At 35.7% G+C, this 22,514-nt stretch overlaps 1 long non-coding RNA gene across 1 annotated transcript; it reads right to left on the bottom strand.

Annotated features, from left to right (window-relative positions):
* Window positions 1-1,240: 1,240 nt before the first annotated feature.
* LOC109493387 lies at window positions 1,241-20,882 on the bottom strand. Its single transcript, XR_006588194.1, has 5 exons — window positions 18,683-20,882; window positions 4,716-4,884; window positions 3,318-3,437; window positions 2,217-2,413; window positions 1,241-1,702 (listed from the first exon to the last, which is right to left on the bottom strand). It is a non-coding gene; the product is annotated as an uncharacterized LOC109493387 (long non-coding RNA).
* Window positions 20,883-22,514: the final 1,632 nt, after the last annotated feature.

Raw genomic sequence — 22,514 nt, 5'->3', positions numbered from 1 at the left:
GTAAATCTACTGTCATCCCGATATTTGTTTCTTTGTGTATAGCATGTCTGTTTACTGTGGCTGTTTTTAAGTGTCCTCTGTATGGGGCACTTGAGTGGCTCAGTCAGTGAGATATCTGACTTCAGCTCAGGTCATGATCTCATGGTTCATGGGTTCACACCCTGTCTGTGCTGACAGCTCAGAGCCTGAAGCCTGCTTCAGATTGTGTCTTCCTCTCTCTCTGCCCCTCCCCTGCTTGTGTACTCATGTGCACTCTCTCTCAAAAATAAGTAAATAAATAAACATTTAAAAATGTAAGTTTCCTCTGTATCATTGGTTTTGAGAAATTTGATAATGATGTAACTTGGTCTAGCTTTTTTTTTGTTTGTTTCAGAGAAAAAGTATTTAAGGCACAGGATTCATTGAGATTTGTGGATCTGTGGGTTTTTTAGTTTTTACCAAACTTAGAAAATTTTCAGCCATTATTTCCTGAAACATTTTCTGCTCCCCTCAATCCTTTCAGGAATGCCAATTACATGTATATTGGGGCATTTGAAGTTATCCCACGTCTCACTAGTGCTCTTTCATTTTGTTTTTAAATTCCCTTTTCTCTCTGTGCTTCATTTTGGATGGTTTCTCCTGTTCACTGATATTTTCTTCTGCAGTGTGTAATCTGTTGTTAAATTCATTGAGTGTATTTTTTATCTCAGGTATTTTAGTTTTCATTTTTAGGAGTTTGGTTTTTGTCTTTTTTATATCTTTCCTATCTCTACTTAACTTTTTAAACATGTGGAATACAGTTATGATAACTGTTTTAATGTCCTTGTCTGCTAATTTTAACATCCAAGTCAGTTCTGAGTCAGCTTGGATTAATTTTGTTCTACATCATGAGTCTTATTTTCCTACCTCCTTTCATGCCTGTTAATTTTTTATTTGATACCCCACAGTGTGAATTTTACCTTTTTTGGATGCTAGGTATTTTTGTCTTACTATAAACATTCTTAGACTTAGATCTAAGAAATGGCTTCATTACTTAGAAATGGCTCTCTTTTGGGGCGCCTGGGTGGCTCAGTCGGTTATGTGTCCGACTTCGGCTCAAGTCATGATCTCACGGTTTGTGAGTTTGAGCCCTGCATCGGGCTCTGTGCTGACAGCTCAGAGCCTGGAGCCTGCTTCTGATTCTGTGTCTCCCTCTCTCTCTGTCCCTCCCCCACTCAAGCTCTGTCTCTCTCTGTCTCAGAAATAAATAAACATTAAAAAAAAAATTTAAAAAAAAAGAAATGGCTGTCTTTTGGTTCTTGTTGACAGGTTTGCTAAGGAGGACTGGAGCAAAGCTCGATCTAATGCTAATTCCTCTTCATTACTTAAGTAAAACCCAAGACACTCTGTGTACTCACTTCCCTATAAACCTTGAGGTTTTCCCATGTGGATGGTGGGAACTGACACTATTCTCAGTCTTGTATGAGCACAGGGCACTATTACACCTTATCCTTTCAGAGGACCCTTTCCCTGGTTACATACAGATCACTTCCTTTTACATAACAGTTCAGTACTCAGCTGAACACTTGCAGGGATCCTCTGTAGGTCTCCAGGGTTCTCTCTCTGAGCTTCTCTCTCCTCTTCAGTGCTCTGCTCTTCAGTTACTTCTGGATTGTTCTGTCCAGAACGTCAGCCCCTTCATTCCAAGGGAGGGGGCCTGACTTCTTCCTCCCTGTGTTATAGCCTGAATGGCAGAGCATAATTCTTTTAGTATAACATATAGAGTGTAATTGATGCTTATAATTATAATAACTGTACGGATTGAAACAATGTAGACACAATAGCAGTAAAAATAAAATATAATCATACAATTGCATTCGTGTGTAATATTTGGGAAATATCTTGAATTTTTCCTTTCTCTAGCTTTTTAAAATTCATTTATGTGGGAAGGATTTATTGTACACCTAGTAATCATATGCTGTGCTTCTTTCTAGGATATGGCCCTAAGAATAAGAGAGTAAGAGAATATTTGAATTGAATTCTAGGACTTAGAACCTTATCTGGGATTTTAGGGAAAAAAATGGCATAATAGGCTTTCATTATTAAAAACGATGTATGGCCGTATCAATTCAATGCTTGCTGGAATGACTTGAAATACTACTTTCTATATTGGAAAGATTATGTCCAAATACTAATGCAGCTGTCTGTGAGCTGGTTATGTGGAAACACTAAATAGGATAGAGCTCTAAACATGTTACCTCCAAAAGTGTATGTGGCAGAGCTTTTTATTTCCTTCCACCTTTTTTTTTCCTTCCATGGAAGTTAACTCTTACTCCAATAAAATACCCATTTATTTCTCAACATAGATTCATCATTCCTGTTGGGCTGACAAGTTTTAACAGCTGTATTTCTGGTCCAGTTGTTTCCTTGTTGCATGCACAGAATCGCAGCTCCTCTAGGACAGGGCAAAGACCACATAGAACAAAGACAGGGCAAAACATTGACCAATTTGGCAGGCATAGCTCCTAAGGATAGCATAAGCGATCATTATGTAGCTGTGCACATAGATAATTTATGTGGAGTTCTCTTAAAGATATAAGCCCAGAAAAGTCTTGATTAAACTAATCTATCAGAATTTCTCATATTCACCTCATACAGTCAATGTTTTAAAAAGTGCGTTCTATGCAAACCAGTTTTCTAAGTGCAGGGGCCATAAAAAGGAAAAATAAACGTAACTCTCCTCTCTTGTGGAGCTTATAATTCTAAAATATGAATATCAGATTATGACAAGTGCTATGTGTAAAAAATAAATCTGGGAAGGAACAATACAGTGCCAGAGGATGACAATGATGATATTTTTCAAAAATTGATGCTGTAAGATCTTACAATATGAATGAGTATCCAACAGACTCTGTGAAATTTTGAGCACTTTTCCATCATAAAGGGCTACAATCTATTTTCCTGAGATTGTTTACGTGACTTCTCTTTTAATCTCTACCCTTAAAATCATGGTGAATAATAGATGACCCATAGCTACTCCTGGATGGATGAATCCTATGAAACAGGTACTGTGATGTGTCTAACATATTACATGTATACATATATCTATATGTGTGTATATATACACAATGTATGTATATATATGTATACATATATAATTTTACATATTTATATAAATTTTATGTATACAAAATTCACATACACAAACACACACATATATGTATATATAATGGATCAAACATTTAAAACCTAAACAATTAAAATGATTAAAGCAACATCAAATAAGTTAGTGTTAAATCTAGATATAGAATTCATATCTTTTAATTTCAGTAACTGGGCCAAGCACAACTTGAACATACCTGAGAAGGTGCTTTCTGAGTGCTACCATGTCATTTACTATTATAAAGTAAATATTTTCCAAGTTATATGTTTCTACAGGGTCTGCTATTTCATTTAACCTGACTTCAAGCGATCAAAATCTGGAAGAATAAATTCAGAGATATTTTCTTTCAATTATTACATTTCTGCATGATTAGGTAACATGTCTTTTTGGAACACAAGTTCTGACCTCAGGAGAATTGATGTTTATTTTCAACCTGCTGATTTCTTGACTGATCTTACCCAAGTCATATAACCCCCTGCTTGAGTTTCCTCATCTGAAAAACAGAGATAAGAATACTTTCTTGCTGTTACTGTTAGGATCGAAATGTGAGTAGCTCTAAAGCCTTATTATACAGAAGAATCAGGCCAAGGTAAGACAGTACAACAAAATACTGTAACTTTAACCTGATCTGGCCCATGGGGCACTTGCCCTCCATTGCCGAAGTAATTTATCCCACAAGTCACAACTATTACTTAAAGCTTGACTTTTTCAAAGGTCAAAGTCAAGTCATCTGTTATGTTTGGCTGGGATCCCACTCTCATCCATTATTTGATATTTTAAAGTCAGAGATAAAAGATGTAGGTAGAGGAGAGGACGGCTGCATCACTGGCAACAAAGCTGGGTGTGCATTCTGTCTCATCCAGGCCCTTCTCTGTCCCCTCAATATTCCGCACCCAGCATCTATGTCAGGTTCCATTCTCAAATGGGTAATTAACTACGAGAGCATTTAACACATGTTAACTTAACTGCTTGGCAATGTACATGATTGAAGTTCCTGGCCCCTTTACTTAAGGAACTTACGAGTCAATTGGGGAAGACAATGGTAATGGGAAACAGTAAAAAATTACTCAGAAATACATATAAAGACTCTGATATAGGTGATAACTGGTGTAGGACTTATCAGGTGTATCTTAGTGGGTGTATTAAGACAAACTATATTTCTAACCATCCCATTTAATCTCTTTAAGTTAATACTACCCACATTGTCCTTCTGTATATCTAGCCTCTTCTTCATTGCCACTTCTGCCTATGTCTATAGACCTAAGATCTCCTCAATTTCCCAATTTTACATTAAATTAAATTAACTTAAAAATATACCTTTAATTACCATTACATTCTTCTTCTTTTCACAAGTTTGTAAAACAGTGATTCTAGACTCCATTAGACTTAAAACATTGTATTATAAATATTTTAACACCCTATTTCTATCCTAAAATGAAACACATAGATAATAACCTACAAATTAGGTTATTATAAGTACAAAACTCTAAATATAAACTAAATAGATAAAAATATCTTATAACAATATACATTTCAGTTTGAAAATGTTTAGATATGACCTCATATAGAAGACATAATGAAATAAGCTACTTACTGTGGTTTGTAGAATATTTGTTAATTCAACAGCTATGAAAACAGATTGATATGAATGTGTTGTTCTGGAATCTCAAACATTAACATTGCTGCTGGTGTTGTATTTTCTAAAGGTGAGAACAAGTTTTCACAAAGTAAAACTTCTGTTGATTTACATGATAGCTGCTTTCCTGAAAAATACAGTGTGCATTAAAACTACATAAAAACATTTTTGTGTATGTTATATGAATTGAGGTTTTAGGGAAAGAGAGTTCTTAACATTATTTTAGACTATATCAATATGTCAGAGATATTTCAAAAGCTGATCAGAATGTAGGAAAAATCTTTGTTATGTCCTATGAATTGCCAGATGTCTAGCTTCCCTGCTCACCTCTGTATTAAATATCAGAAGTACATTCATATTAATGGGAAACCACAGACGCACACATGTGCATTGAAAGTTCCACCTGGAGAGCAGTAATGTCCAACTGAGAACAAATTACATAAGAGGTATAGTTTACACTTTGCTCTTTCATTTATTTCTTAACACAATGTACCTGGCTCTAGTCCCTACCATTTCTATGTAATATTCTATTATGTAATATATCACATTTGTTGAGCCATTTCTTATCTTGCTGGACCTTTAGGTTGCTTTCACATTATGAAAGTATTGGGCATATGTTTATGGATGTATGTTTTTATTCATCTCAGGAATTTCAGGATTGAAAGGAATAGAACTGTTGGGTTATAGAGGGGGTGTATGTTTAACTTTAAAAGAAATTGCCACATGTTTTCCAAAATGATTCTCCCATTTTACACTCCCATCAGCAAAGTATGAGCCATGTTTCAAATATCCACCATCATCTAGTGTTTTCCATCTTTTTACTTTTAGACAGTTTAATAAGTGTGTTGTATCTACTTGTAGTTTTAATTTGCATTTCTCTAATGGCTCATGTCTTAAAAAATGCTTTGATGTATTCATTGGCCACTTGAATATCTTCTTATTGTAAAATTTCTCTTCAAGACTTTGCCCATTTTTTTGAGGCGCCTGGGTGGCTTGGTCGGTTAAGCGTCTGACTTTGGCTCAGGTCATGATCTCACCGTCCGTGAGTTCGAGCCCTGCGTCGGGCTCTGTGCTGACAGCTCAGAGCCTGGAGCCTGTTTCAGATTCTGTGTCTCCCTCTCTCTCTGCTCCTCCCCTGTTCATGCTCTGTCTCTCTCTGTCTCAAAAATAAATAAACGTTAAAAAAATTTAAAAAAAAAAGACTTTGCCCATTTTTAAATGAATTGGTTTGTCTTACCTTGAAATTTTTATATATTCTGGACACAAGTCTGATAGATACATGTATAGCATATTTTCTGTCAGTCTGTGGCTTGCCTTTTAACTTTCTTAATTTTATAGTTTCCAATACATAACCATTTTACTTTGATGAAATCAAGTTGTGTTAGTTTTATAATAAATTAGAGCCCTTGCTTTATTTCCATTTTAGAAATATTTACTTATCCAAAAGTCTTAAAAACATTCTATGTTTTATTCTAAAATAATATTATTTTAGTGTTCACATGAAGTCTATAACACACTTTGATTTCATGTCTGTGTATGCTGTGAAGTGAGGATCAAGTCTTATTTTCCTTCCCCATGTAGACATCCAGTTGCCCTAACATTACTATGGATCCTCAATGAATTATAGTGATAGGTTTGTTAAAAATCAACTGTGTTGCTCTATTCCTAGACTCTATCTTGTTTATTGATCTGTAAGTCTATCTCAGTGGTCATACCTTACTCTCTAAATTAGTATACATTCATAATAAGTTTTGATTAGTCAAAATAGTCCTGGAAAGAACATCCTGAAGAAAATCAAAATTGGAAGCCTCAAGAATTCTCTGAAATTTCAATAGTTCAAATAATCAATATGCTGCTTCTTTCTATAAAATGCAACCTTTTTAGAAGTCTCTCTTATTCCTTCCCTCTACTTTTTGTATGTTTCTGGTTTTGAGATAATATTGCAACTAAAGAAAAGTAGCCAAAATTAGTAAGGTAGTTCCTGAATACTCTTCACATATTTTCCCTAAAGGTTAACACAATTTGAAGAACTGATATTTCTTCTATAAATTCTATAATTCATCAGTAAAATACTCTTGGTATGGAATTTTTTTATTGGAATATTTGAAAGTGGTACTTCAATTTCCCTCATTGAAGTAGGATGAGTCACCTTATTTTCTTTTTGAATAGGTTTTAGTAAATTGTGTCTTTTAAGGAATAGATTGATCCCTTTCATCCAAGTTGTCCAATTTATGGGCACTGAATTCTTTGTAGTATTTATTTATTATCCTTTTAATGTGTATGGACTATAGTAATGTCCATGCTTTCATTCTTATTAATAATTTGCATCTTCTCTCTTATCTAAAATTCAGTCTGTGTAAAGGCTTATCCATTTAATTGACTTTAAAAAAAAATAAACCCAGCTTTTAGTTACATTGATTTTCTGTACTATTTTCCTGTTTGCAATTTCATTGATTTTTGCTTTTAACTTTATTATTTTCTTCCTTCTGCTTGCTTTACATTCAATTTACCCTTAAAGGTAAAAGCTTAGAATTCTAATTTGAGACATATTTTATAATATAAATATTTATTACTATAAACTCCCCTCTAAGCAATGTTTTAGCTATGTACCAATGATTTGATCTGCTGTATTTTCATTTTCATTCAGCTTAAAATATTTTTAATTTCCCTGGAGACTTCTCTGACTCATAGGTTATTCAGAAATATATTGTGTAGTTTCTAAATATTTGGGGATTTCCAGGCATTTTACTAATGTTTTCTTAATTAATTCTGTTATCATTCAAGAACATTATTTATGTGATTTCTATTGTTTTAAATTTGTTAAAGTTTGTTTTATAGTTGAGAATGTGATACATCTTTTTTAAAATATTTATTTATTTTGAGAGAGAGAGAGAGAGAGAGCATGTGGGGGAAAGGCAGAGAGAGGAAGAGAGAGAATTTCAAGCAGGCTCGCATCAGTGCAGAGCCTGATATGGGCCTTGATCTCAAAAATCATGAGATCATTACTAAAGAACTGAAACCAAATCAGATGCTTAACTGACTGAGCCACACAGGTGCCCAGAGAACATGGCCCATCTTAAAGAGTGTTATATGTGCACTTAAAAAAATAACGTGTGCTCTGTATCTGTTGGGTAAACAGTTCTATAAATATCAATTAGGTAAAATCAGTTGGTAGTTTTGTTCATGTCTTTTATGCTCTTATCGATTTTGTGTCTATTCTATCAATTGTTGAGAAAGGAATGTTGAGGTCTCCAATTATAATTTTGTATTCATCTATCAAGTTTATTAATTCCTTATTTGGCTCTGTTCAGTGTATTGATGAGCCTATTGGAAGCATGCTTCTTCTCTGTTACATTTGTGTTTGTGTGTGTGTGAGCATGTGAGTATTTGTGTATTTAGTATTTCTGATGATTCTTTCTTATAGTTTCCATCTCCTTGTTGAAATTATCTATCTGATCTCACATGCTGTTTACCTTTTCCATTAGGCCCTTTAACATATTAATCATAGTTATTTTAAGTTTCTTGGCAGATGGTCCAACATCTGCCTCATATTTTAAGTCTTCTTCTGTTGGTTGGTTGGTGGCTTGGCAGTGGGTTGTTTTTTCTTTCTTCCTTCTTACATGCCTCATAGATATTTGTTAAAAGCTAGACAGCTTCAGTAGGTCAGTAATGACTCAGGTAAGTTATTGCTATGCCTGGAAATGTTTTTTCCTTCTACTAGACATTAATGTTGGAATTTGAATTAATCTAGGCAGGGATTGAACCAGCACCTTCAATGTGCCACAGAGTTCAAATTTCTCTCGATCTTCTGTTAACTGTTTAAGGGAGGGCTGATTTTCCAGTTTTCTTTCTTCTTTCCCCCCATACTCCTTTAGTGGCCTGACATATTTTACTTCATGTTTCAATTCAAAAGTTTTTTAGTCTGCTAAACCTTTCCTAACTCCCCCAGGCAAACGTAAGTATTGTTACCATAGAGTTAAATGAAAATCTGTTCTTATTGTTCATTTTCATGACTTTACTCTTCCACTAAATTGTGTGTTTATTTTGACTTAGAAAAGAGACTGGAAAAATGTGATTTATTTTGTTACTAAAGACATAAATATATGGACAAATGAATGAATGGATAGAATTTCTATTTTGTCCATAGTCACTTAATACATGAAGAATGCATGCTACAGATGCAGTCATAAAGGTTATGAAAATTAACACAATATGAATTTAGTGGGTGAAAATTTGATATTAATCATAATATTTATGCAGTATTTACTATTTTTATGAATAGACATAATTGCCTTACGTATATAAATTAAATTTATCCTGACAACAGTAAGTCAGATACAATAGTTATCCTCTCTTTTGAATCAAGCAACTTAGCCAAGAAGGGGTAAAGTGATTTGCCCAAGGTCATACAACTTTTAAATGGCATAGTGAGGATTCTAACTGAAACACATTGATGTCAGAGTCTGTGTTCCTGACCACTTTCTGGTTAAACTCACAGATATAGACATTCTTTAGAGAGTTTTTCAAATGGAGAAAAGACAGAAATCATTTCTGTAATGACTGAACTGAAGAACAGTATTCAATGTAATGACTGTTGATGTTTTCTCAGTTAGTCTATATAAAGCCAGAGTTAATAAGATTTGCAGGGACATTAAGAAAAAAAGGAAGAAAAAAAGCAAGCAAGCAAGCAAGAAAGAAAGATCCTTATATAGAATTAAGGATTCTATAAAGGTATTATATAAGCTTTATAAAGCTATTCTAAATATTTAATCATTAAGAATACAAATAGGTTTACTTTATCAGTTACTTTTGAATACAAGAAATACTAGATTGAGCTCTGGCACTGGGGTTGAGGAAGACATGGGCATGTCTAGAAACTGTCGGCTAGGGCAATGGAATGTGTGTGATTTGGATTAAGGCTCCTGTTGCCAGAAAACTGAAATTTGAGGATAGGGTAACTGATGCACAATAACAATGTTTTATATATTGAATGGGCAAAGAAACTCTGAGCATTTTATGAAATACAGGTCATATTATGTAACCTGTCTTTGGATAATACTCTTCTCTAAGACCCATTAAGAAATGGATTTGAACAAAATTTATAAGAAATATTTTATTAAAACCTTTATAAAAGATAGAGATGCAGGCAATACACATTTCAATAAATTTTTAATACTCTATCAGAATCTGGTTCAAGTAAGTTATTGTTTTCCAATTTGGTGCAGACATGTAGTGGCCCTTCAAGGCTTTATTCCAGCTCATTAATTCAATGTTCAGCATATTTAGCCTGTTTTTAGGCACATTTTTTGTTTCAAGAATTACATGTGGTTTAAGAATTTCAATTTATTTATTTTTTATTTTTTACTTTTTAAGTAAATGTTTATTTATTTATTTTGAGAGAGAGAAAGAGAAAGTACACACAGTTGGGGAGGGGCAGAGAAAGAGGCAAAGGATCCCACATGATCAAAGGATCAAACATGAGCTGATCTCACCCACAGTGAGACTGGGATCTGAGCTGAAATCAAGAGTTGAACGCTCAACTGAGCCACCCACGTGCCCCGCAATTTATTATTTTTAAATAGATTTGAATTCTTCTGTTATTTCCTCACTTTAATCATGATTATTCTTTCTTCCATTCTTTGTTCATCCTTAACAGGTTTTAAAACTTTACATCTGGGGGCGCCTGGGTGACTCAGTCGGTTAAGCTCCGACTTCAGCTCAGGTCATAATCTCACTGTCCGTGAGTTCGAGCCCCAGGTCAGGCTCTGTGCTGACAGCTCAGAGCCTGGAGCCTGCTTCAGATCCTGTGTTTCTCTCTCTCTGAACCTCTCCTGTTCATGCTCTGTCTTTCTCTGTCTAAAAAATAAATAAACATTAAAAAAAAATTTTAAGTTTACATCTGAATGTTCTATTAATATTCTGAGAGTTTAATTATCGAGAGGTAATATTTTGATTTTTTTCTGCTTATCCTTGTTCATGGTGGTTTTTTTTTTTTGTCATGCTTTCTGAATTTTGTTTTGTGGACTTATGTTTATAAGGTTTTATATGTGGAAAATTTTTTAACGTTAGTATGAATACCTCTAGAGAGATGTTGAGATTGCTTCTGCCAAGGGCCGTGTTTCTTTTCTACCCTGCCATAGAGTTGGTAGATCTTTTATTTATTTATTTTTTTTTTTAACGTTTATTTATTTTTGGGACAGAGAGAGATAGAGCATGAACGGGGGAGGGGCAGAGAGTGAGGGAGACACAGAATCGGAAGCAGGCTCCAGGCTCTGAGCCATCAGCCCAGAGCCCGACTCGGGGCTCGAACTCACGGACCGTGAGATCGTGACCTGAGCCGAAGTCGGACGCCCAACCGACTGAGCCATCCAGGCGCCCCTGGTAGATCTTTTAAAAACCAGTCACACAGGTCTTCTGTTCCAACTTTATATCTTGACTGAGCCCAAGACCATTTTTCAATCGCTCAGAGTGACATGTATGAGTGTGTGTGTGTGTGTGTGTGTGTGTGTAGGGGTGTGTGTGTGTGTGTGTGTGTGTGTGCATGTGTGTATTTAGGGTGACTACTTCAAAGATCTTTGAAATCTATTATTTTAATATTGTCATATTTAGTCATAATAAGTCATGTCATAGTTTCATCACATTGCATATTAATAACTTCAATTTCTAGTTCTTTATTTATACTACCAACTATGAATGTTAATTATGAAAAGATAATTAAACAGCATACATTAATTTTCACAAAGTCAGAAATGAGAAGACTTTCATTGGATTTCAGTCTTGAGATACACAGTATTAGAATGTACTTGGCTTATCATTGCTATTTCTGAAAACTGATTTCAGGGGGAAGAAGTTTGCTATTATTTCTTACCAAATGAATTTCTTAAAGACACAAATTAACCAGGACTTGATGACTCTAATCATATAGTTGTACTACTAATATGTGAATAATTGGATTAAAATTTATTAAAGAGCAGATTGGTTCTATAAATCTTTGAGCCAATTTTTTGATGAAAAGGTGGAGATTTTCCCTTGGATGGCATGTGTGAATAAATTTCTTTAATAGGGTCAAGACCAAGTTACCTAAACTCCAGGTAGCACTGTAAACTATTCTATTGTACAATTCATAAAGGATAATAAATGGTTTATTGTTCGATTTATATTACTAATTGTCAAGTGCTAATATAGCCCATGTTAATTGTTTATCTTAAAGGAATTTCAGAAAGTAATAAACTGACTTACACACCATAGTCTTGAGAAAAATATTACCACCTTGGTATTAGGTTTCATATCAAATCTGTTATAACTATTAGAAGAGCATTTGTATTCTTCCTTCCTTGCCTTAACCAATTAATGATTGAAGAATTCTCAACAGACAAAAGGCAAGGCAAGTCATCAAAGGCTTGATACTGTGCATCTCATAAGCTCCATGCCCAAAATATTGACTACTTTTCAGTATAACGGGAGATATAAGGATAAGTTTGTGGTATTTTTAATATTTGCTTTCTAATTAACTGCGATCGAATGATTTTATTTCTTCTCACATATTGTTCTGTCAATCCTCAGCTATCCCTCCAATTAGATGAGCTTTAGTGTTTGGAGGCATGAACTGGAAAGATTAATTATTGCCAATGCTGCTGTTATCGTGTCTTCTAATTTTGCACAAAAATCCAGATATCAGGATTTTTTATGTAATCTCTCAATTTTTAAATATCCACAACAATTGAAATTTTTAAAACTAAAGCTTTAAAGAGGGAACCAGAACCACACAGTTTTTTTTGACTATGTAACCCTCAAGTCAGTAGTGTTGAGCTCTGGTGTAGATGCATCATTTGACTTTTTATGCATTATTGGCCTTTTAATGGCACATTGGGAAGAAATAAATTCCCAAGGTTGTCTTGTATTATTTCCTTCCCGAGCAGATATTTCTTTTGTTAATTTCATGGGCTGGATAAAACTAAATATGAAGCCTAATGGATATGTAGCAACTTGAAAAAAATAAGGTGACTTTTTCACTAAAATAGACTCCTGATCTAAAACTTAGCAAAATTTACAAGCATAAAGGACATCTTTATTGTTCTAATCAGGCCTTTAGGAATGATTTTCAATAATGGGAATCACTCCATTCTTCATTTACAAGTGAATTAGCATAACAAAGCTGCTTAATGTGAGAGTTCACAAAGCTCTGATTAATACATTAATCCTTACATTTTACAATGGGACTTATATTTGCAAATAATTTCTATAAGAAACCCTCTCGTTTTTCATTTTTTTCTTTCAAAACATTAACTATTCAAGAACTGCCATTCCACTGAGTAAAATATAAATTTTGAATTAAAGTATGGCATTCACCAGGAGGAATCCTGGTGTGAGAAGCACAAGGTCTTTCCTTCACTTAAAGGGCCTGTGAATGATGTTTCAGTAAGACGTTTATGTCTTACATTGTCTTTTCATTGTACAACAGAGTTAACCAAGTTCCTGTCTCTCAGCATTTTGCTAGGCCAATTCTTGAAACTCTTGTTTGTAATTCCTACAGTTATCATTACAGAGTACTTAAAGAATTCAGTGAGACTTCATTAACTATGTGTACCCACATAAAATACTCAAAAGGTTTAAATCCAAGCAGATTAATGTGTGGTTCAGAATTGTGGCTTTTCTTTTTTGCAATTTTCTTGGTAACAGAACTTGATTTAGAGTCCCAAGTATATAGCCAATGATGAAGTTTTGGGGTGATGGTGGGGTGGTCCAGAGTTGATGGTCAAGAAAGAATTCTTGAGGACATCTTTGGTACAAAAAGGTGATTATGTTAAAGCACGGGGACAGGACCCATGGGCAGAAAGAGCTGTACTGGAGTTGTGACAGGTTACTCATTATATACCCTCAGGTGGGGAGGGGGTCAGGGATACAGTAAGTCTCTAGGGTACTTTGGAAGCAAGGTTTCCAGAACCTTGAGGCATTAGTTGTTGCTAGGGACATGCCATTTATTACCATTTAATAAAACCTCAGTCATGAGATATACATGAGATGTATATTGGGGGGCCATAAACTGGGAGTATGATTGCCAGCATATATTTTGGGGTAGTTGAGATAAAGGAAGTAGAATTATAGGATCATCAAGGTTGAGATGTTAAGCTAAGATTCCTTTTTGCCCCTAGCAATGTGTCACCATAGGAACCTAGCTGAGTTCCTAGAGAGAGGTCACTCTGTTTCAAGGACTTGTCAATGGCTATGGGCAGTAAGGGCATTTAATTTTTCATTTGCCTTAGTTTCCCACATCACCATGGCAATCACTTAATCCCCTTTCCCTTGTTCTTGGGTAGCCAGGAGTGTCCAAAGAATATCATACATATTCCATCCTCGCGGGGGAGGGTGTGTGTGCCAGCCTGTATTTTGCCCTCGGCTTGCCCCACAGCTCCCTCATCAACCAATGTTAATGCCTTTACTTGTCAGGAAATCCAAACTGATTTGCCAGGAAATCCAATCTCAATAGTTGTGGTTACTTTCTTTCTTTCCTTACGGTCACAAAAGAATTGAGGAAGCTTGTTTAGGTAAGGGAGAACTAGGAAAAAGCCACCAATCATTGGAATTTTAGTAATATCTCCTTTTTTTTAAAACCCACATGATAAATTACATATGGTATACTTGAACACCACCATGGATGAAAGGGGCCTCCTTGGGTCTAGCAACCAATCCTCTTAGACCTAGCCACTTCTCCAGGATTCACTCAGGAATAGGATCCATCAGGCCCTATCTCCTCTGCTCTTACTTACAATGTCGTAAACCCCAATGCCCTTTACCATTATACTGAAGGGGAGCAGAGTTTGCCATTCCAGAAGATGTCTCTTTGGTGTAAGGATTTTCTTGAGCTGGTTATTATTATTATTTTCTAACTGCAGGCACAGGAGAAATGGTAAAAAACTGAATGGAAGAAACATTTATGTTTATAGGAGAAATCTCTCTTTGTAAGTAAGGGTGTCTCCCTCTGTACCAGGGAAGAGAATGATTAAATCTCTAGAAACTCTTATCAATAAAGACAAGGGCTTAAATCTGCATAACAACCTTACCTTTATATATTGTGCTTTTCCTCATAACCTCCCATAACTGGCCTCCAATTGATGAGGAGAACAAAGGCAAAAGAAATGTAGATAAAATTAAATTTGCTTACAACCTGCAGCCCATTGATAAATACTTGAGACAGGCAGAATACAACATTCCTTAAAAAATTCACAACTTTCTTAATGTTAATGCTTTGCTAGAGGCAAAAAAGAACCTCAATTGATGATAGCCAGACCACCAGGATCCTCTAAGTCGTCCTTTAACATATGAAAATTCTCTTGGAATTTCATTTTTTTCCCCAACCCCAACTTAAAAGTATATAATCAATTCCTCCTCACAATCCCACTGAGGCTCTTCCTACCCCTAGGTCCCATCCCCATGCTTTAATAAAAACACCTTTTTCCACTGGAAACATCTCAAGAATTCTTTCTTGAGCATTTGCCCCTGGCGCATATCACATCACCCTATGCCCTCTATCATCCACCAACATCTTTGTCTTTAGCTGGAGACACTATTTAAAGTGGTGGCTTGTGCCATTTTGGAAAGTTATTCGATTTTCCTAGATATCTCCCATGTGTACAAGAGGTATATCTCCCATGTATACCGGAGGTATACATGTTATTAAACTTCTGTTTATTTTTCTCCTGTTAATCTGTCTTTTATTACAGGGGTGTCTCAGCCAAGAACCTAGAAAAGTAGAGGGAAAACTGTTCTTTCTCTCGCACAGTTTGGTAACCTCAAAGGGATTTTCTGAGAAACCCTGCTCTCTCTGGAGCCTCAGTATGGGATCCTGGAAACTGGCCGACAGGTGAAGGATAAGAATTTTTTACCAAAGTCAGGGGTCCTTGATCTGTAGTGACTGGTTGAGGAGAAAGATAAAAATTTCTTGTCCCTTCCTTTTCAAATTTGGATAAGCAGGAGAAAATATTTGTATGAACTATTTCCTTGGGCATAATGACTCTGGTACAAAATTGTTATGAGTACTCTTGTTTTCTGTTGATCTTTTTCCTCCCAGAAATGGTCATTGTTTTCTTTTGTTTCTGTCTTTTGTGTCATTTGTCATAAAGAAAAGAATGACAGGTCAGATAAGGTTTTCCTTTCAATTTGTTCTATGTCTTAAGAGCTTGGCTTAGTGACCAGTGAGAATATTCTCTCTGGTCTCTGCCATCTGGAGCATGTATGTACTAGCATGAACCTGGTAGACAGCCAAATGGGCTGGAACTAAGAAAGAGCATTTTCTTTGTCCAACTGTGCCAGGTGTCAGGGAAGCTTGCCATAAGGGTTCCCTGTCCATATGGGACCTTTGTCATCTTAATCTTCATAGTTTTGTTGGTGCTAGAAAAGTTCCATTCCAGTAGCACCTGCCTGGTGTTACAGATTAGCAGGTCTGTGATTGGGGGTGTCTCACATTCTTGTGGGAGACCAAAGACACCATTCCACTGCACCATTCTTACCACCTATGACAATAAAGGTATTTGCTTTCTTAGCCAAACTTTGGGAGTGAACTTGCTGTATCCTATATTCCGCCTTTCCTTTCGGTGTTAAAATGGTATCTAATACTGAATCCTAAGCCAATTTGAGGAGTTACTAATTTTTCCCTGGGTGTCTCACATGTATACATGAAAAGTACATGTTAATAAACTTGTTTCTTTTTCTGTTATTAATCTATCTGTTATTATAGAGGTCTCAGCTCTGAACTCAAAAGCCTGGAAAAAAATTATTTTTCCTCTCCTGCCATTTAGATCTTATGCTGAATCATCTTCATTTCCATCCCCATGCACTCTCCAACTTTCTCCATCCTGCTATTTGCCCTAGGGCTTGACCTCTATGGAAGTCATAAGATGAGTTTGCTTGAACTCTGGGCTGAGTTCTATGGTTGCTCTCATGTGGACTCCATTGCACTCTGGCTTCCCGTTAGGCATGGCCACTATTGCATATTAATTTATTTTTCATGATATCTGCTTTTCCCTTTCAGCCATTTTAGACTTTTTTTCCTGATCACACTCTCACTACCCCTAGGAAACTTAAAGTACTTTAAATTTAAATTTTCCTTTTTCTAGTGTCTCAGTTCCAATTATGAGAAACTGAATTTTAGTAATCATTTGATTCGAATTGTGGTGATGGGTTCTCCCCCATTGTTGTCCCAAGGTGCTTCGTTATCTCTTGATAATTTCCCCCCCCAACCCTACACAAATATCATTAGGTATCATTCTGATACATATCTGAGTTATCTACTTGTATCCTGTTAGTGAGACTTAGAAAAGGGGTAGGACTATTCTGCACACCATTGGATAGTTATCCAGGACTCTGTGAGATTATATTTCTGATCTTTAAATTAGGAATGGATGTAGTAGTTTACATTCAGAGTACTATTTGTAGAACGTGTCTGATCAGAAGATTCCTCTATTTTAACTTCTTTAAAATATCCATCTCTGTTTGGGCAGGATTGCATTCAAATTAATTTTCTTTATACCAGGAACCACCATGGCTGATCACTACCTACCATTATAGGCTTATTTTGAAACATATTTAGGATGCCTGGGTGGCTCAGTCAGTTGAGTATCCGACTTTGGCTCAGGTCATTGTCTCATGGTTTGTGGGTTCGAGCTTTGCATCAGGCTCTGTGCTGACAGCTCAGAGCCTGGAGCCTGCTTCAGATTCTGTGTCTCCCTCTCTCTCTGCCCCTCCCCCGCTCATGCTCTGTCTCTCTCTTTCTCTCAAAAGTAAATATACATTAAAAAATTTTTAAAGAAATATATTTATGTCAGATCTACTGAACTATATCAAATTCACTACCTTAAGTGTCTCAGAACCTATTACCATTCCCACGTAAAGTACTTTCATATTTTTCTTCCCATATCTCCTAAGTAATTTCTTCTTGTGCTACCAAGGTGAAGTCAATCTTCATTTGTTCCAAGAAGACTTCCTCTACCCTCCCTCCCATTATATCTATTTTTTCCCCATCTATTCATAAAGGATCCTGTATAAATGGCTATTACAACATCTATTACACTATTTGTCACTTTTGGTTTATTACCAATATTCTCACTAGTTCCTTGCATTCGGGGGCTGCCTTTTATTTGAATTATCTCTGCTTAGTAAAGTAGATGTCATATAAGAATAGCTTAATACCTGTTGCATAAATGAACAAATGGGAGAAGGGGACTAGTATATTGTTTAAAACTCTGACTGTATGAAAATAGACCAATCTTTCTTCATGAATTTCATGAATGGAGATCTATCTCAGAGTTTCTGAATTCTTCTTTGTCCTATTATGTCCAGATTTCTCAGAAGTCAAATACAAGCATGCTGTGTTCCAAAGCACTGATTTATTCATGAAAGATTTTATCTTGATTTCTTACCTCTTTTTTGCCTACTGAATTAGGCTGACAGCTTAAATGTAAACTAAAAATAATTTCCCTCTACTTTTACCTTTTAAAGCTCAGAGTCTAGTAATAGATAAGCCTCCCTAGGAATGGAATCTGATGACCTGAATTTAGTTGATTGAAGAGTACTCTCATAAACACTAATTTTGAGGGAGAGCGAAAACCAAGACTGAGAGTGAATTAGGTTAAATTGTGTCATGGTAGCAATAATGGATTCTGCCTTTCTCACAGGGAGCTCTGAAACTAGGGTGACCCTCCAGAGAATCTCAAATCTGGGTAAGGGACTCACTCAGTTCTTTGGATTCCTGTAACTGCCTTGGGGAGGGAATGTTGTCTGGGTGAGGAAGCTTCCTTTGACCGTAAACAATTTTCACAATGGCATGTGACTGTGAGCTATCAACAGCCAACTTTCTCAGCAGTCAAGGGTTAGGGTACTTCAATCCTAAAGGATTTGGATGATAAACCACAAAATGAACTATAAACTACCTCTTGTGATGCTTGTATCATGCTTCATAGTAAGTTTACCCCATCTGGGAGCAGTTCTTCCAGGATTTTGACTGGTTTCTCGTCCTGAGAAAAGTAAAAAGAGAATGGTCAGTAGGATGAACTTTAGCTCATGCTGTCACAGCTGATCTCAAGTTTGGAAGTGATTTTTATTTTCTCTCTCTTCTACATCCCATTCTACACTCCCTTGACTCCCCTACTCTTGACTAGAACCTATGCCAATTTGAGTTTGCCCAGTGGGCCACCTAGACCCTCATCTTTGAGAAATCTGAGCTCCTAGTAAGTCCCATTTCTCAGGTGGGGTTAAACATATTTTGCCATATTTACTTCAAAAATTTTAACAAATAAAATTTTAAAGAGTTGAAGTATATCCTCCCTTAACTCATTCTCTTCCTTCCTTTCTAAGACTACTCACCACCCTAAAGTGAAGATCTCATAATCTCTTGCATATTTTTCATTCCATCTTTTTATGAGTACCTGCTTGACATAGGTACTTACATGACAAGCAGCAAATTAGTACCCAGGATAAATGTACACATCAATAAGCAAAAAGGTAAACTACTCTATAGAAAAAGGGGGAGGGTGGTGAGGAAGAAAATTCACAGAAAAATGAAACCAAATTGCCAGTAAACCATAAAAATACTTACATGAAATAATCAGATGTTACATGTTATGTAATTTCATTTTATATCTATCAGATTTTCAAACATTGGTGAGTATTTCCCAATTTTTTTCCTCTCTCTTTTCTCACACATACATTTGGACTGTGAATTAACCACACCCAGACTTTCTCTTTCACTCATTTGCAATAAAGACACCTCACTTCTTTGAACTAATGTGTACCAGAAAAGGACATTTAAAATCAGTGATTTTCCCCTTTTTTTGATATTTTTAAAAATAATTTTAATTCAAAGGGTTTTCTTTTTTCTTTTTCCATATCTATCCCTTTATATATGAGCAATTCATAGAAATATTTTAAAATATTATACCATGAGGTACACATATTGATATAAAGTTAATTCATATCTTTTTAAACCTTGTAGCTGTATACATTAATCAGTTTTTACTGTAGGTTGATAACGAAACTAGCACTTGGTTAATTTTTTTCTCTCTTGTTCTTTGAGAACTAATTTATTGCTCATGATTTGGCATAATGTTATTCTCAGTAAATATACCTTTATTATTTATTTATTTGAAATAGGGCATATAAGTAAAATAACAAGAAAATTATGGTGAGTGCGAAAAGGGTCCAAATGGAGTTGAGAGTCCAGAGGTATGCACTGTCTATAGTAGAAACCACGTTGGGTCTTTTTTAAAGAGTCATTATATGTGAAAGATCTGGAAAAAATTTAGTTTTGTATAAAGCATCTAGCAAGTTGAATTTGAATTGCTTCTGTATCACCATCACTCTGTATATTACAAAGTAGTAACACAGGATTCAATTTGCCTATTATCAGTACATTTACAAGAAATGGATACTGACCTTACAAATCCAACGTTCACCTTTGCAAGGAAGCCAGCCCCACCACTGGGTTTGTATTAGTTTTAGCAATGTGGAGGGCTCTGTTTTCTGTTCTGCTGCCCCTCTATTAACACCAGAAGGCTTACCTTTGTTTTAATAATCTAACCTTTCAGCCTCATCACTTAGAATACCAACCTTTTTCAAATAACCATAGTCTTTTGTAAAATTCTCCCTGGACGTCCCCATCACTGCCTTATGGTATAAATTAAAATGATAATATTCTATAACCCCATTAAATCAATAAATGTTAAAATGCAAAATGTCAAATGGGAAATTGAATTATTTAAAGTTGGAGATAGAGGAGAGACAACACCAAGCTACAGCAAAAAGCAAAGGTTTTTGGAATTAGTTTAATCCTAATTTTTAGATTTAGTTGATCCACTGTCATGATAAATGACATAGAATAAAACAGAGTAGCATTAGTATCTAAGGTGTTTTTTGACATTAATGATGCAAATTTCTTAACTTCTGTAGATCTTTGTTCAATATCTCTTAATAGAATAATAATTTCATCTGAAATATAGTTTTTCTTTTTGTTTTTTTATTTTCATAAGAAATTGTACTTCTTATGTTTCTATTTACTTTGAATTAACATTATGAGCAATTTTTGTTTTTCTTTTAATTTAATAGTTTAGGTTGCTGACCTCATGATGTGAGAAAGTTTCATCAAATCTCCTTGGTTTCTAAAGAAAATAGTTATAGAGGCGCCTAGGTGGCGCAGTCGGTTAAGCGTACGACTTCAGCCAGGTCACGATCTCATGGTCCGTGAGTTCGAGCCCCGCGTCAGGCTCTGGGCTGATGGCTCAGAGCCTGGAGCCTGTTTCAGATTCTGTGTCTCCTTCTCTCTCTGCCCCTCCCCCATTCATGCTCTGTCTCTCTCTGTCCCAAAAATAAATAAACGTTGAAAAAAAATTAAAAAAAAAAAGAAAAAAAGAAAATAGTTATAAATTTTCCTGTTTTGCTTATATTAATAAAATATTTATGAAACTGAATGCATATTATAAGCCAGGTTTTTGTTTATCCTGCAAATTAGTCCCTTTCGAATTTATATTTCATAAGTAAGAACTGTTATTCAAAGAGTTTATACAACTTGCTTAAATTCTTTTTTTTTTTAATTTTTTTTTCAACGTTTATTTATTTTTGGGACAGAGAGACACAGAGCATGAATGGGGGAGGGGCAGAGAGAGAGGGAGACACAGAATCGGAAACAGGCTCCAGGCTCTGAGCCATCAGCCCAGAGCCTGACGCGGGGCTCGAACTCACGGACCGCGAGATTGTGACCTGGTTGAAGTCGGACGCTTAACCGACTGCGCCACCCAGGCGCCCCTTGCTTAAATTCTTAAAACTAAGTAGCAACAGTTTCAGAACTGAAACCCAGGTCATCTCCAAAATTCACAGTCTTTCACTATTCCATACTACGCTGGCACAATTATGTGTACTCCAGACAAAACATAGTGGGAGAGGTCAGCGGCACTGCAGTGGCAAAGTTGTCTCTTGCCATTTGATAAATTCCACACTGGAATCCATAGAGACTCAGGAAGAATGTGATCAGCTGATGCTATAACCCTTGACTGGCACCAGAAACTATCTGTCCCTGTACATTCATCACCCCCAACATTGTTCTTTCTCTTCCCCTAATCTGATGAGAGAGGAGATTCCATTAGCCAGAGACACTATCATTGTAAGACACCAATTTCCATTCCTAAGAGAATTGTAGAGGCGACAAAAAGCTGACAATGAAGAGCTATACATACTGAATATTGGTAATTTTTTAGAGGGAGAACTTGTGTCTTCTTTTTAAAGCAAGTTGATGTTTGTCTAATTCTTTGCTTACTTTGTCTTGTTTTATTTCTATGTCATTTGACCTTTTCCCTGCCATTAAGAATGACATTACCATCTTACTTTCCTCTTTATGTGGGTTGCAAAATATCTGCATGGCACCTTCAATTACCCTCACACTGGCATCACTTCCCTAATCCCTGGTGCCCTGCTCTCTTCATCAGATGACCAGCTATTTAACATGAAGTATTCATCAATGACTAGACGATTCAGGAATGGGTCTCATAAAACAAAATATGGAAACTAATAGAAGGACATTGATTCTCTGTCCTATCCAAAGATAGGCCACAAATTAAGTAATAAAGCACATATTGCTGCTCGTGACGTTTCATTTCTGTGGAGCTGGAGTTAGCAATGCATAACCCATAGGCAGATGCATGAATCTCACAAACTATCTAGATAGGAAACCCTATGTTGACAGCTTGATCTTTATTGCTATTCTAATATGCCTGT

Source organism: Felis catus, chromosome D3, assembly GCF_018350175.1.
Source record: "Felis catus isolate Fca126 chromosome D3, F.catus_Fca126_mat1.0, whole genome shotgun sequence".
NCBI classification, from domain to species: domain Eukaryota; kingdom Metazoa; phylum Chordata; class Mammalia; order Carnivora; family Felidae; genus Felis; species Felis catus.
The sequence above is the reverse complement of the archived record's forward strand: the minus strand, read 5'-3'. Positions and strand labels throughout refer to the sequence as shown.